The sequence below is a fragment of the Panulirus ornatus genome, chromosome 56 (genome assembly GCF_036320965.1).
Source record: "Panulirus ornatus isolate Po-2019 chromosome 56, ASM3632096v1, whole genome shotgun sequence".
Taxonomy (NCBI): domain Eukaryota; kingdom Metazoa; phylum Arthropoda; class Malacostraca; order Decapoda; family Palinuridae; genus Panulirus; species Panulirus ornatus.
In genome coordinates, this window is record NC_092279.1 from 25,834,292 (window position 1) to 25,849,353 (window position 15,062).

Below are 15,062 nucleotides of genomic sequence, written 5' to 3' on the forward strand. Positions count from 1 at the left end.
AGCCTTGAACACGACGTTACGACCCTTAAACACGTCAATTCAAGCCTTGGACACGACGATACGACCCTTGAACACGACGGTACGACCCTTGAACTCGTCAATTCAAGCTTTGAACACGACGGTACGACCCTTGAACACGACAATTCAAGCCTTGAGCACGACGGTACGACCCTTGAACACGACAATTCAAGCCTTGAGCACGACGGTACGACCCTTGAACACGACAATTCAAGCCTTGAACACGACGGTACGACCCTTGAACACGTCAATTCAAGCCTTGAACACTACGGTACAACCCTTGAACTCGACAAATCAAGCCTTGCGCACGACGGTACGATTTTACTGTATGAATAACTCGACCTTTGGCTTAACTGTCGTTGGTAGTGATAGTGTTGGTAGCGAGGGAAGTGGTGACTACAGCGTGAGGTGGTGGTGATGGAAGGTAGTTTGTTGTGGCAATATTGATTGAGAATGCTTGGTACAGAGGTTCCCAGCGCCTGCTGCCACATCCTGGTAACTTAAACCAATTTCTCTTTTTACCCCCGTTGTACACACTGTCATCCTACACACTGGTAAATGATTTACAGACACTTATAACCATAATGTTGATATCCAATTGTATTGTTTTAAGAGACTAGTTTCATAGAGAGACATAGAACGAAATTGGAAAGGTATTAGTAACCTGGAAATAACATGCAGAAAATGGGCGAAGTGAAGAAAATGGGAACTCGAGGATAGTGAGTTATCCCGAAATATATGTAGAATAAATGAATATATTAATAGATTTGTGAATGGATAAGAATAGAAAAGTCCATCCTGAACTGAAAATAATCCTAATGTGGCCTCATAAATCCCCCCCCCCCCCCGCCAAAAAACAAAAGAAGATAGAAAATTAGAATTTGTAGTCTTATTTCTCCCCCTTGTTTGCTAACATTTTGGGAAACAAATATAAGATTCATTAATGACTTCAACCTCAGCCTTCTCGTGTATGTAGACGGCCGCTGGCTATATTGACTCCTCCTATCCAAACACCCGTCAGCTGTTTCAGACTAATCACAAGTGAAAATAACGTCGGTGTACTACAGAAGAGTCTATATACACCAGCTCTTAAAAACCAGACGCTAATATTGTAAATACACATCAATAAAACCTACAGGAGAGGTGGTTTTGAACAAGTTTCAAATGCTAGCAATCCGTTTCAGCTCTGACTCTGGGGCGCGGCTGCTGTGTGTGTGTGTGTGTGTGTGTGTGTGTGTTGAGGGGGGGAGGAGGGACAGTCCACTCTGCTCTGTTTCTTTTCGAAATATTCATTTCTGTTGTAAAATGTCGAAGCATGTAATCCGGTAAATGGTTCAGAGTATAGATAAACCCAGGTGTTAACAATGTAAGAGATGTCATTTATATGTACCGCTCCTGTACATAATGTATGAGGGATAAATGTGATGATCCCCGCATCTGTGTGTGTGTGTCAGCACATTTAGTGTCTAAACGATAACTCGAGAACAATATGTGGTAGAAAATTCTTACACTAAGCACCCCCTGTGTATGTGACCAGATGAGGAGAGTTTAGAGTAGTTGCTTAAGTGTAGATTTTTTTTTTGAAGTAATATTCATAAGTGGTGAATGATGGGGAATTCAGATTTACGATATATATATATATATATATATATATATATATATATATATATATATATATATATATATATATATATATATATATATTTTGCTTTGTCGCTGTCTCCCGCGTTTGCGAGGTAGCGCAAGGAAACAGACGAAAGAAATGGCCCAACCCACCCCCCCATACACATGTATATACATACGTTCACACACGCAAATATACATACCTACACAGCTTTCCATGGTTTACCCCAGACGCTTCACATGCCTTGATTCAATCCACTGACAGCACGTCAACCCCGGTATACCACATCGCTCCAATTCACTCTATTCCTTGCCCTCCTTTCACCCTCCTGCATGTTCAGGCCCCGATCACACAAAATCTTTTTCACTCCATCTTTCCACCTCCAATTTGGTCTCCCTCTTCTCCTCGTTCCCTCCACCTCCGACACATATATCCTCTTGGTCAATCTTTCCTCACTCATTCTCTCCATGTGCCCAAACCATTTCAAAACACCCTCTTCTGCTCTCTCAACCACGCTCTTTTTATTTCCACACATCTCTCTTACCCTTACGTTACTTACTCGATCAAACCACCTCACACCACACATTGTCCTCAAACATCTCATTTCCAGCACATCCATCCTCCTGCGCACAACCCTATCCATAGCCCACGCCTCGCAACCATACAACATTGTTGGAACCACTATTCCTTCAAACATACCCATTTTTGCTTTCCGAGATAATGTTCTCGACTTCCACACATTCTTCAAGGCTCCCAGAATTTTCGCCCCCTCCCCCACCCTATGATCCACTTCCGCTTCCATGGTTCCATCCGCTGGCAGATCCACTCCCAGATATCTAAAACACTTCACTTCCTCCAGTTTTTCTCCATTCAAACTCACCTCCCAATTGACTTGACCCGCAACCCTACTGTACCTAATAACCTTGCTCTTATTCACATTTACTCTTAACTTTCTTCTTTCACACACTTTACCAAACTCAGTCACCAGCTTCTGCAGTTTCTCACATGAATCAGCCACCAGCTGATATATATATATATATATATATATATATATATATATATATATATATATATATATATATATATATATATATATATATTCCTATGAGTCCACAGGAAAATGAAACGATAAGTTCCCAAGTGCACTTTCGTGTAATAATCACATCGTCAGGGGATACAAGAAAGAAAAAAGTCAGCTGATATACAACGAAGAGACGTAGCTAGGACGCTATTTGGTAAACGTGATTGTCCAAGACGTTTACCAAATGGCGTCCTAGCTACGTCTCTTCGATGTATATCAGCTGACATATTTCTCTCTTGTGTCTCTCCTGATGATGTGATTATTACACGAAAGTGCACTTGGGAACTTATCGTGTTTCATTTTACCCGTGGACTCATAGGAATATACTTGATCACGCGCAAAATTGTAATCCTTTCCAATATATATATATATATATATATATATATATATATATATATATATATATATATATATATACTAAGAACAGACAGATATCATAACATGCAAATTTCATTTTTTATTTTAATCTTGTGGGACATTATTGATGCATCGATAATACATCAATATTTACTTTATTAGTAATAAGCTAATTTAATGTTTATTATTCACCTGTATTTATTATTAATGATCTTTTCCACGATAATTGCTGGAAATTAGGATTAATCACTGAGAAAAGCTCTTGTAGTATGGTGATGGATACGGGTTGTGTTCAAGGTAATATTTCAACACTTTGTTGACATGTTTGAGGTATATGTCTGGCCCATGTGGATGGGCTTGTAAGATCACTCTCGCCTCTCGTGCTGATATTATGCGTCCACTACCAAACCCTGTGTGTTTGTGGGGCTGTGCGTTCGTCCCATGCCTTTGTCTATGGGCTTTGAGTTCATTCCTTGTCCTCGTGAGTGAGGACATTGCGTTCACTCCTTGTCCTTGTGGGAGGGCTGTGCGTTCATTCCCGACGCTTTGGATGGGACTTTACGTTCACTCCCTGACCATGTGAGCGGGCTGTGCGTTCATTCCCTGTCCCTGTGGTGAGCTGTACGGTTACGTTCTCTCCTTGTGTGAGGGCTCTGCGTTCACCCCTTGGCCAGGTGGCTGTGACTATATCTTCATTTCTTGTCCTTGTAGCAGCGTTTTGCGTTCACGCCCACTGCTTAGGTTGAGCTACGCGTTCACTTCCAGTTCGAGTGGCGGTGTTGCGTTCACTCCCCTTGTACGTCGGCCGTGCGTTCACTCCCAACTCTGTGTTGCACAGATTCGTGGAGGTAGAGAAATTGAGGAGTTCAGGATTGTCTTGTGTTTACTTTTTTATAAAATCTGATATTGTTTGTAATACTTTATCATAATGAAATTAAAAAAAAAAAAAAAAAAAAAATATATATATATATATATATATATATATATATATATATATTTTTTTTTTTTTTTTTCAAACTATTCGCCATTTCCCGCATTAGCGAGGTAGCGTTAAGAACAGAGGACTGGGCCTTTTTCGGAATATCCTCACCTGGCCCCCTCTGTTCCTTCTTTTGGAAAATTAAAAAAAAACGAGAGGGGAGGATTTCCAGCCCCCCGCTCCCTCCCCTTTTAGTCGCCTTCTACGACACGCAGGGAATACGTGGGAAGTATTCTTAATCCCCTATCCCCAGGGATAATATATATATATAACTTGTCAACTTTTCCTGTAAATTGCCCTTAAAACATCTACCTACATGTAATACATTGGTAATGAATAATTATTGATGATCAATAAAGGGGGTGGGGAGCTGACTGCTGGTGGATTTAGGGGGGGAGGGGGGGGGCTGACTGCTGGTGGATTGGGGGGGGTGTTGCTTTGAAGGCCACATGATTGCCCTTCGTTGTATTGATCCATATTTAAAGTTAGTTTGCTTGGGTAAACTACAGTTCAGTTGGTCATTATCACTGATGATATTTGCTATAGTCATGCTTTTCATAACGGGGTGACCTATGGTAAATATTATAGTTGCTTATTGGTTAACGTTGACGGGATCTTAGGTGATTTGTGTCATGGAAAAGGTTGTACTTCACTTATTGTAAAGACTAGGCAACAGATGTAGATTATGATGTGAAGGTGTTACAGTCGTGGGACAGAAGGCCTCGGAGTGTTAGCCACATTGAACTGTAATATTTGTAAACTCTCTCCATGTTAAGGGAGACTTATAGTTATTCATCTTATATATATATATATATATATATATATATATATATATATATATATATATATATATATATATATATATATATATATATCTATATATATATATATATATATATATATATATATATATATATATATATATATATATATATATATATATTATCCCTGGGGATAGGGGAGAAAGAATACTTCCCACGTATTCCCTGCGTGTCGTAGAAGGCGACTAAAAGGGGAGGGAGCGGGGGGGGGGGGGGGGGGGGGGGGGGGCTGGAAATCCTCCCCTCTCGTTTTTTTTTTTTTTTTTTTTTTAATTTTCCAAAAGAAGGAACAGAGAAGGGGGCCAGGTGAGGATATTCCCTCAAAGGCCCAGTCCTCTGTTTTCAACGCTACCTCGCTATCGCGGGAAATGGCGAATAGTATGAAAGAAAGATATATATATATATATGATATATGATCGCCAACCGAATCGGTATGTTACCATGTTATATACACAGTGTCCTTACGGTAAGTTATTATCCAAACCTTTGTCTTAACTAGACCTTATCTGTAGATTACCACTATCTGATAATTTATACATCAGGCGGACGTGTGTGTACGTTACTGCGGTAACACTCGTCCACGTTGCTTTCATTCGAGGTCTGTTGTAGTTCTTGGTCGTCGATTGGCATATATTGTATAAACCTCGAGTGCCTGAAGGTTCCTGACCTTGGCTTAGTATAATGAGGATGTTGAAGGTTTCACTAACTGGCTGTGGAACAGCGAGAAGCATATTGAAGATAGGCTTCATCATCTGGAGGTGAAATATCTTTCCCTGTGTCTTGACAGTTACGTACACTGTGTCTTGTGTTGCTTGTTATGTATATAATGAACTCTTCGTGTTTTGCATATGTTTCTTTGTATTTATCATTAGGTTTATATAAGTCTGTATCAAGGCTTTATGTGTGTGTATTGTGTATATAGATAGGGTGAGGCGCCTGGATGTTGGCCAGGGTCTACCTACCTATATACATAGATCAATTAAGAGTGGAAAGTTCTGCTGGAATATTGATGATGTCAGGAATATTGATGGTCCTGCGTTGGGCAAGGGAGAGCAGGAGTTGTGGGAAGGGTGGGTGGAAGGTAAGAATTTAGGGTGGGAAAGAATTGGAAGAGGACAGTTGAAGGGTGACCAGGGCTGGGGAAGAGGGGTGCATTGGCCTGGGCAGAGGGATGGCTAGGGCTAGAGAGAGGGATGGCCAGGGCTAGGGAGAGAGGGATGGCCAGGGCTGGGGAAAGAGGAAGGTGGGGCTGGAGAAATACGGGAGGAAGGAGGCGGAAGAGAAAAGAGAAGTATACGGTAACCTCGTGGGTTACGACCTTCAGGATCGACGATGCAGCCCTTGAAACACGACGGTACGGCCCTTAGGCACGACGGAAGTACCCTTGGGTATGTTGGCCTACCCCTTTAACCTAACCCTTGAGCAGCGTAGTCTGAAGCTGTGTGGATATATAGAGAGTGAGCAGCCTTGACGTGAAAAGGATAGACTGGCATGCAGGGTGATGGTCTGGTCATATAGAACGCATGGCAGACGATGGGTTGGTGAAGAGGAGAGAGAGAGAGAGAGGATAGACCGCGGAGGAGAAAGATGATGGACAGTTAGGGGGATTGATCAGGGTTAGGGATGTTTTGGATGACGTTGGTGAAGGAATGATTGGGAGATGGGATGTAGCAAAGGCATTTGGTGTATATATATAGAGGATGGATGGTTGTGGCTAGCGTTTGGTGGAGGGGAAGTTGCTGTTAGACTTTGCTCTGTCGAAGGAGGTGGGGTAGGAAATTAACATCAGCTCCTTCGCGTATCCTTCCCGCCGTCAGTTGGCCCTGCCTGGCCTCCTGTGTCCTGGAGAACAACTCCTCTAACCCCCCCGCCCTCTCTCCCACAGGGACAGGTCAAGCACCCCCGATTTGACCTCCCTCCCGCCCCCACCCGACCTCCGCCATACACCCATATACCTCACCCAGCTGGGGGTATCAGGCTCAACTACGGATGGGGTGTGGGAGGTGATAATGGGAATGGGATGTGTGTGGGGGTAAGGTGAGGGACAAGCCTGGAGCACTCAAGGGTGTTACCGTCGTGCTTGGTCAAGGGTTGTACCGTCGTGTTCAAGGGTCGTACTGTCGTGCCAAAGGGTTGTACCGTTGTGTTCAAGGGTCGTACTGTCGTGTTCAAGAGTCGTACCGTCGTGCTCAAGGGTCGCACCGTCGTGTTCAAGGGTCGCACTGTCGTGCCTAAGGATCGTACTCAAGGTACTGCATATGACCACGCGTACCGTAACAGGTACGGTCTGGAGGGGATGGCCTTCCTTAAGTAACATGTTATGACTGTGTTTTGTTTGGACTGTATTTGTTGTGTTGGTGTTGCTGTGTCGTGGCGTGGCAGAGGTTGTGAGGTCGTGGTGACGACAGGGAGGGTCTTGCAGTGAGGAGGCATGAGAGAGGAAGTCTAGAGGCTTAAGACAATGCTACTTGGGTTGGTCTAGTGTTCTTACAGTGCCAGGAAGGTCGGTGTTCAGTGGGTGTTGTAAGCTTACCTGAACCGTCTTGCTCTACCGGGGAGATCTGGGGCGTAGGTGAAGGGGAGGGGATCTAACATCTAACAAAATCTGCCGCCCTGTTGGTTTTTATCACCCGACTCCACCCCCCTCCTCACCCTTGGTAGCTCCCTAGGGTTGTGTGGGGAGGATATACGCTCGTCTTGTGCGGCAGCTTGTGGTCAGGGACCCCAGTCCCGTCCCATGTAGTCCCTTGCCGGGAGAAGTGCCTGTGTGTATGTACTTGATCTACTGTGTGTGTGTGTGTGTGTGTGTGTGTGTCCGCGCGTAACACCTTGACAGCTGAACAACTGCAGACTTGAGTGGCTCTGACAGCGGGATGTCTTCACTTCATTCATAAGATATGAGTGAAGCAGGAGACATTCATGTTACCGGGACGTCCCTCCTGTGGTGTGAGTATTGGTTCGGCCCAGCGACGTAGGCCTCCTTGCCCGTCCGTACTGCACGTACGTGAGACGCACGGGGAGAGAGAGAGAGAGAGAGAGAGAGAGAGAGAGAGAGAGAGAGAGAGAGAGAGAGAGAGAGAGAGAGTACCTACCTGCTTTGAGATTTTGCCATAGGATGGGACTAGCGCGTAGTGCTCACTGCTTCCAGAGTCGTAATTACTGTGCATATTTAGATTAATTACGTAGATGCCGTACTATTACAGTTAAACACTATTACTGTATCTAAATCCTGCTTATTATCATTACCAAGACAGTGTTTCTGGTGCACAGTAATTTTATGGAGATATTCAACCCCATCAGTTTGTGCGGTAGACGTATTCAAATACACTGACCGGTATAGCTTTTCGAGTGGTCGCCAGGTAGGAGGGGCGCGCAATCAGTCGTGGCTGCTGTGATAAGATTAAAGTGGCGTTGATGAGGTCATCCTGGCGTCTGATTGCCGCGCTTCCGGGTCCTGTGCTGGCTACGCTAGGTTGTTGCTCTGTTGAACTGAACGCTAATTCATTGCTAGATTAGTTTCCAGTGTTATTTACCTGTTAGTTTATATGGCAGTGTTTATAGTGTAACTGTTTCGGTTTGTGTTTGTTGGTGGGTATTTTTATGGTAACCATCAAATGTAGCGGCTCGGTTTTACGATGTCTAGTGAATCAGTTTTATGGTCTCTAACGAAACGCTTCTGTTTTTCATGGTCTGCAGTTTAGCATTTCTGTAGTCAGTGGTCTTTTGACATAGCGCCTCTGTGTTTCATGTTCTCTGAACCAGTGTGTCTATGTTTTATGCTATCTAATCTAGTGTGTCTGTTTCATATTTTCTAACCTAGTGTGTCTGTGTTTCATGCTCTCTAGCCTAGTGTGTCTATGTTTCATGCTCTCTAACCTAGTGTGTCTATGTTTCATGCTCTCTAACCTAGTGTGTCTGTGTTTTATGCTCTCTAACCTAGTGTGTCTGTGTTTTATGCTCTCTAACCTAGTGTGTCTGTGTTTCATGCTCTCTAACCTAGTGTGTCTGTGTTTCATGCTCTCTAACCTAGTTTGTCTATGTTTCATGCTCTCTAACCTAGTGTGTTTGTGTTTCATGCTCTCTAACCTAGTGTGTCTGTGTTTTATGCTCTCTAACCTAGTGTGTCTGTGTTTCATGCTCTGTAACCTAGTGTGTCTATGTTTCATGCTCTGTAACCTAGTGTGTCTGTGTTTTATGCTCTCTAACCTAGTGTGTCTATGTTTCATGCTCTGTAACCTAGTGTGTCTGTGTTTTATGCTCTGTAACCTAGTGTTTGCGCTTTCTAACATTGTGAATCCATGTCGTTAGGTAACGGTTGTGCTAGAGTTTGACCGCTGTGGTAATAACATGTTTTGGGTACTTCAGGAAGGTGTATACTTCGCTTTTAAGCTGACTTTACAAATTCCATTATGTATGCCTTTGATAAAAATCAAATGAAATTGTTATTGAATGTAATGTGTATATATCGTCCATATTGCCCGTTTTAAGCGGCCAGTACAGCGCAAATGTTATATAGCGTTACTGATTGAGCGCAGTAGAGGCTAGGCTAAGCGTTTATAGGCTAAGCGTTAACGGAATATTAGGATTCGTATATTTCTTTATTTTTTACCCTGCATTAAATCTGAATCTCTGTATAGGTGTTTTTAACCTGAGCAACTGTGTTGTGTGTGTATACAGGTAGACACTAAATATGTAATTACGTATTTGTATTGTACGAGGGAGGGTTTTACACGCACGCGGCCCCATGAGTCTTAAAACTTGTGTATGCTACTTGATTCCATTCGTCCACCACTCGTATGCCGCACAGACTAAGTAACCCCCCTGTTTTTTTAACAACTTTATTATTAATTTCATGGTATGTTCTCTTGTTCTATCCTTATATCTTTCGAGGTGCTGTTCACTGTCCACGTCATCAGCTTGCGTTAAGAATGTAATTAAAGGTTGTGATCAGGTCACCCTTCTTTTTTCTTTCTTCTGCAGATGGCAGTTTTAAGGTTTCTAATATCTTAACGTAGTAGCGTAGCTTTCAGAAGTCTGGTACCATCATTGTTGCCCTCCTCTGGACCTTGTGCTTCTGTACGTGCGGTGACTAAACCTAAGAAGCTAATTCTAGCTTTGACTTTAACGTAGAATACGAACAGCTAGCTGAATATTTCCTCATGTTTATACTTGATGCAAACAGAGTGTCTCCTTAATTATTCCCTTAGAGTGGGACGGGCGATAGGTTAGGGATGATGTCAACTTCCAAGTCCTTCTCACGTTGAATCCTAAAGGTAATTTCCTGTTAGATGATAATCATATTGAGAGTGTGTTTCAGTTTCCCATTCTCTTTACTTCTCAGTTACTCGCTCTGAATTCTATCGATAATATATGTGACTGATTTAGAGTCTGTTTAGTCCCCTTGTAATTGTTAGGTCCCCCTGTAAGTTGATGCAATCCTCTCTTTTTCTGTGTACTGCCCCGATGACCTCAGCATCATGTGCAAACATATTCAGGTGATAGTCCATACCAACTGGCAAGTCATTTACGTGGATGAAGATAAGTAGCTGTCCCAGGACAGAGCCCATGGGTCACCTCCACCCATTTCGAAAAGGCTGCCCTGACATATTGTCTTTTGTTCCTTTCCATTAAGATAAGTGTGTGTGTGTGTGTGTGTGTCTGTGTGTGTGTGTGTCTGTGTGAGTGTGTGTTAGAAATATTGTTCATATGTAGGTTAAGCTGCAGTATCCATGTGTTTGCGAGTCTCTGGGTGCAATTTTTAGCATACTCATCGTTAATATGTACGCATTTACGGTACTAGGTGTGTGTGTGCAGTAACACGTGAGAAGCATGCACACGCCTGCAACAGTAGGTGTATACACGTGTGCGTCCGTGTAGGTTTCTGGTTGACGTAACCGAACCGGTTTGTGTAAACGTGACTGCGGTCGCTCCATCTGATACCACTAACACCGCTGCTCTTGCTCGGACGCCTCTGTACACGTGACACTGCACGTGGCTCTGCGTCGCTACGTACGTGATGCAGCTGAAGTACGTACGTACATACGTACATACGGTAATGACGATGGCATCTTATTGTAAGTATGATGTACTTGTTTGTACACCTTGTACACCTGCACTGTACGCGTGATACCCCCTGCAGTATACACACTTAACACCGCTACATTATACAACTCACGCCACAAGACAGACTGCATTATGCGCCTCACGCCATTGCATTGTTTGAAAGACACAGCGTATGAACCCGGCAACAGCGCGCACGACAGGAGACCCAGACTGCCTCCTGTCCACTCGGGTCAGACAGACACAGATGCGCCCCACACTGTCTTTATTGCTGCTTCTGCTGGACCATTAGGATGGTAGCGTGCGATCTGGTTTTATGGCGGGAGAGGGGCCAAGTGGGAGAGGTATGGAGAGGGGAACGAAGAGAGGTAGGTAGTAAGAATTATTGGAGAAAGCTTAAAAGAAGACTTTTGAAGAATGATGAATAATGTTGGAGGATAGAAGTAAAAGGGAAAGAGAAGTAGGAGAAGGAGAATCAAGGAAACAGAGGAAGATATTGAAGAAAAAAAAAAAAAAAGGAAATGAGACGGTGATGAGATGAAAAGGAATGAGACACAGAGAAATGAGGGTTTACAAAGGTGTCAAATTTCAGCAGTAGCGATTGGCCGAGCCACCAGCTGTGAAGGTACCTGCCAACAGTAACAGTGGTTCAAGCCACCGGTTGGAAGAGACCCTGCCAACAGGAGCAGAGAGGCCTAAGCCCAAGGTTGTAGAGGGTAGCCCAAAACCACCAGCTGAGGGAGGGACCTGCCGACAGTAGCAGTAGTCCAAACTACCGGCAGGAATCGAACCAGCACAAATCAGGTGGTGAGGGGAGGTGAGAGCTGGTAGCTTGAGGTGTGTCCTGCGGTGGGATGAAAAAGTGAGGGAAACGTGATAGGAGGTGTGTGACGCATTGTGGTGACGGTGGACGTTGGCTCTCGTGACGGGTGTGACGGCAGTACGCTCTGGTGACGGGGGGGGGGGGGGGGGGGGGGGAGCTGGTGCAAATAAACGCCAGTCGTGTCGCCTAAGCCGTGGAAATAGGCGACGGGCGAGAATGTTCGTAGACTATCATTCCAAACTCCCGAAGAAGGGAGTCGACGAGTTCATCCACCCTAGGCGGTCGGGCTAGGGATGGTGTCAGCTGTGCGCGCAGACGCCATAAAAAGGTAGGGCAAGGTAGAGCCCCGGGTGTCCCAGATGAGTCCCAGGAACGGCAACTGAATAATTATACCGTTTGTTATGGTTCGCAGCCGGGCACAAGTGGCGCGTCTGGCGGGTTATTAGTTCCGCCACTGACCGCTTGGGGAGCTGCTACTCGTCCTACCAAGGGAACAGTCGTCCTTAATTAGGACTACCTTACTGTTTGCGGTGAGTTTCTTGTTTATTTCATTAATCAGTGTTCAGATGTCTAACATCTTTCAGTTGTCCTATACTAAATAATTTTCTCTCTTTCACAGGTAAGTAGTGCTTGTGGGGAGCGGACAAAGACGCATCATGGGTTTGCTGTTACACCAGGTGAGTGTACAGCATCGTAACATTTGAACACCGTGCAGGTCAGCACACAAGATGCGCTCATGTACACAAACTGTACACCACTTTGTGTGTTTTATGAGGCCACACGAGTGTAGAACACCTTACCGGTACAGTGCTAATCGGTAATTACGAGATATGACTTAATTTTCTGTAGTTTGGGAATGGAATGAAACAGTGTCCATTTTCCCTACAAACTTTAACTTTGAATTATGGGGAATCTCACCCGTGTTGGTTAAATTGTATTCCCCCAAAATACACTGAATTACCTGTATGTTCGGGAACGCGCTCCACAAAAATCATATCCTGTAAACTCCCGGAGACTTGGATGATTTAGTTGATTAACTCAGAACCTACAGTTGGTGATTTAGGTCAGCCCTCCATAACCTAGAATCAGTTTTTTTTTTTTTTCTTGTGTTGGCTGAGACGGGTCGGGCAACTGAGGCCCTTAATCAAGAATATCTTCATAAGGTCTCTCTCTCTCTCTCTCTCTCTCTTATATATATATATATATATATATATATATATATATATATATATATATATATATATATATATATATATATATTGGAAAGGATCACAGTTTTGCGCGTAATCAAGATATTCCTGTGAGTCCACGGGGAAAATGAAACACGTGTTTCATTTTCCCCGTGGACTCATGGGATATATATATATATATATATATATATATATATATATATATATATATATATATATATATATATATATGGGTGTGTGTGTGTATATATATGTATATACATACACACACCTACCTTAGTTTGAGCCAGGTACCCATTTTAATGACGAACCCCTAGGGGTGGATGAACAGCTGTGTTCACTGTGGACCGACTGCCACAACCAGGATTGGAAACCTATGCGCTTGGCCTTGGGCGGCCCTCACTTGCGTGACGGTTAGGAACGCCAACCGCCACACCACAGAGGTCCCCCGTAACTTAGCAGAGCAGTGATACATTGTACCACACTTCAGCCATTACATAGTGACCGTAATATGCGACCTCAGCTAGGTGTGATTATCCTTGGGTTGTTTATTACCCGTTTCTGTAACTGAACCGAGACTTTCACGTACAGGAATCGACCATAAATCTCTCAGATCCTGCCCTTGTGGTGGAGCCTGGGACCACCAGGATGGCAACACCGCTCCCGGCTGGAGATGTGCCCTATTCCTGCGCCGGTAGCTAGGATTTAGCCTCAGATTAGGACTCATCACTACGCGCCCTCATAAACACAACTGGAAAAGCTCTGTGGGTCAGAGAATTTGGGTGGTTTAACAACAGAAAGACTTAACGCGATGCTTTTATTTTTTTTCGTTGTTTTACCTGTATAGATTTCATGCTTTGCTTACAATCAATCAAAATCATTTTATTAAAGTTTGTCATAATTCCATGAGGTGTATATAAAGCTTCTGCGTGTGTCTGGTACTATTACTCGTTTTTATATCTGCTAGGCATTGCAGAATACTAGGTATAGCTTAGACCCTGACGTGAAAGCATTCACGGGCCGCCCTGCTGTGGTCGAGGGCATAGGTTCGAATCCTGTTTACCGCAGTCGGTCCACAATCAACCCAGCTGTTCATCCACCACTAGTGATTGGTCGATGAAATGGGTACCTGGCTCAGGCTAGGGTTATATATATATATATATATATATATATATATATATATATATATATATATATATATAGCGTTAATGGGATGGCCTTGATTAGGGGTTCACCTCCCCGTGCCCTCTCAGCTAACAAAAAAAAATCAGTAATTCTACACAGCAGTTTTTCTGAAGTCTGGCAGAGAGATCCTTGAAGGTGGGGCAGGAGTGGCTACCGCGTCCGTGATCTTACGCTGATTTAATCTTCTAATAAGCACCGAAGCCCCTGGAGACTGCCGAGTATCGTATGGCATTACCTCCTGAAACTGACGCCGGCACAGAGAGTATTTAGTGTGGCCACAGGGTCGAGGGCCGGCTGCAGGGCTGGCCTACTTGACTTGTGGATTAGGTTAGTTGACTCATCAGTCGGCTGGGTGAGGGGGCTAGGCTACTTGATCTATGAGCTGGGTGGAGGGTGGCTATGTGCTTCATGACCCATGGACTGAGTGTGGGGCTATCCTGCTTAACTTGTCAGCAGGGTAGAGGAGCAAGGGTCTCTTTACCCATGGGCTGGGTAGAGCGGCTAGGCTACTTTGCCCATGGGTTGGGGTAGAGCGGCTAGGCTACTTTACCCGAGGGCTGGGTAGAGGGACTAGGCCACTTTACTCATGGGTTGGGGTAGAGCGCCTAGGCTACTTTACCCATGGGTTGGGATAGAGCGGCTAGGCTACTTTACCCATGGGTTGGGGTAGAGTGGCTAGGCTACTTTACCCATGGGCTGGGGTAGAGTGGCTAGGCCACTTGACCCGCGTGCTGGATGGAGGGACTAGGCCACTTTACTCATGGGCTGGATGTGGGAGTTACGATACTTGATCCAATGGCCGGGTGGACAGACTAGGTTATTTAACCATGGGTTAGGTAGAAGACGAAGGCTACCCGTCTCGTCGGTGACATGAGGCTACTGGTCTCCTTGGGGAGGTGGAGTAGGCGAGGGGTAGCTACCTGA

The 15,062-nt window shown here is 44.3% G+C and overlaps 1 protein-coding gene across 4 annotated transcripts in view; it reads left to right on the forward strand.

The window, feature by feature from the left end:
• The window catches only part of Unc-76 (fasciculation and elongation protein Unc-76), a 130,041-nt gene that overhangs the window by 38,838 nt on the left and 76,141 nt on the right, over positions 1 to 15,062 (forward strand). The gene's annotated exons all lie outside the window — the stretch shown is intronic.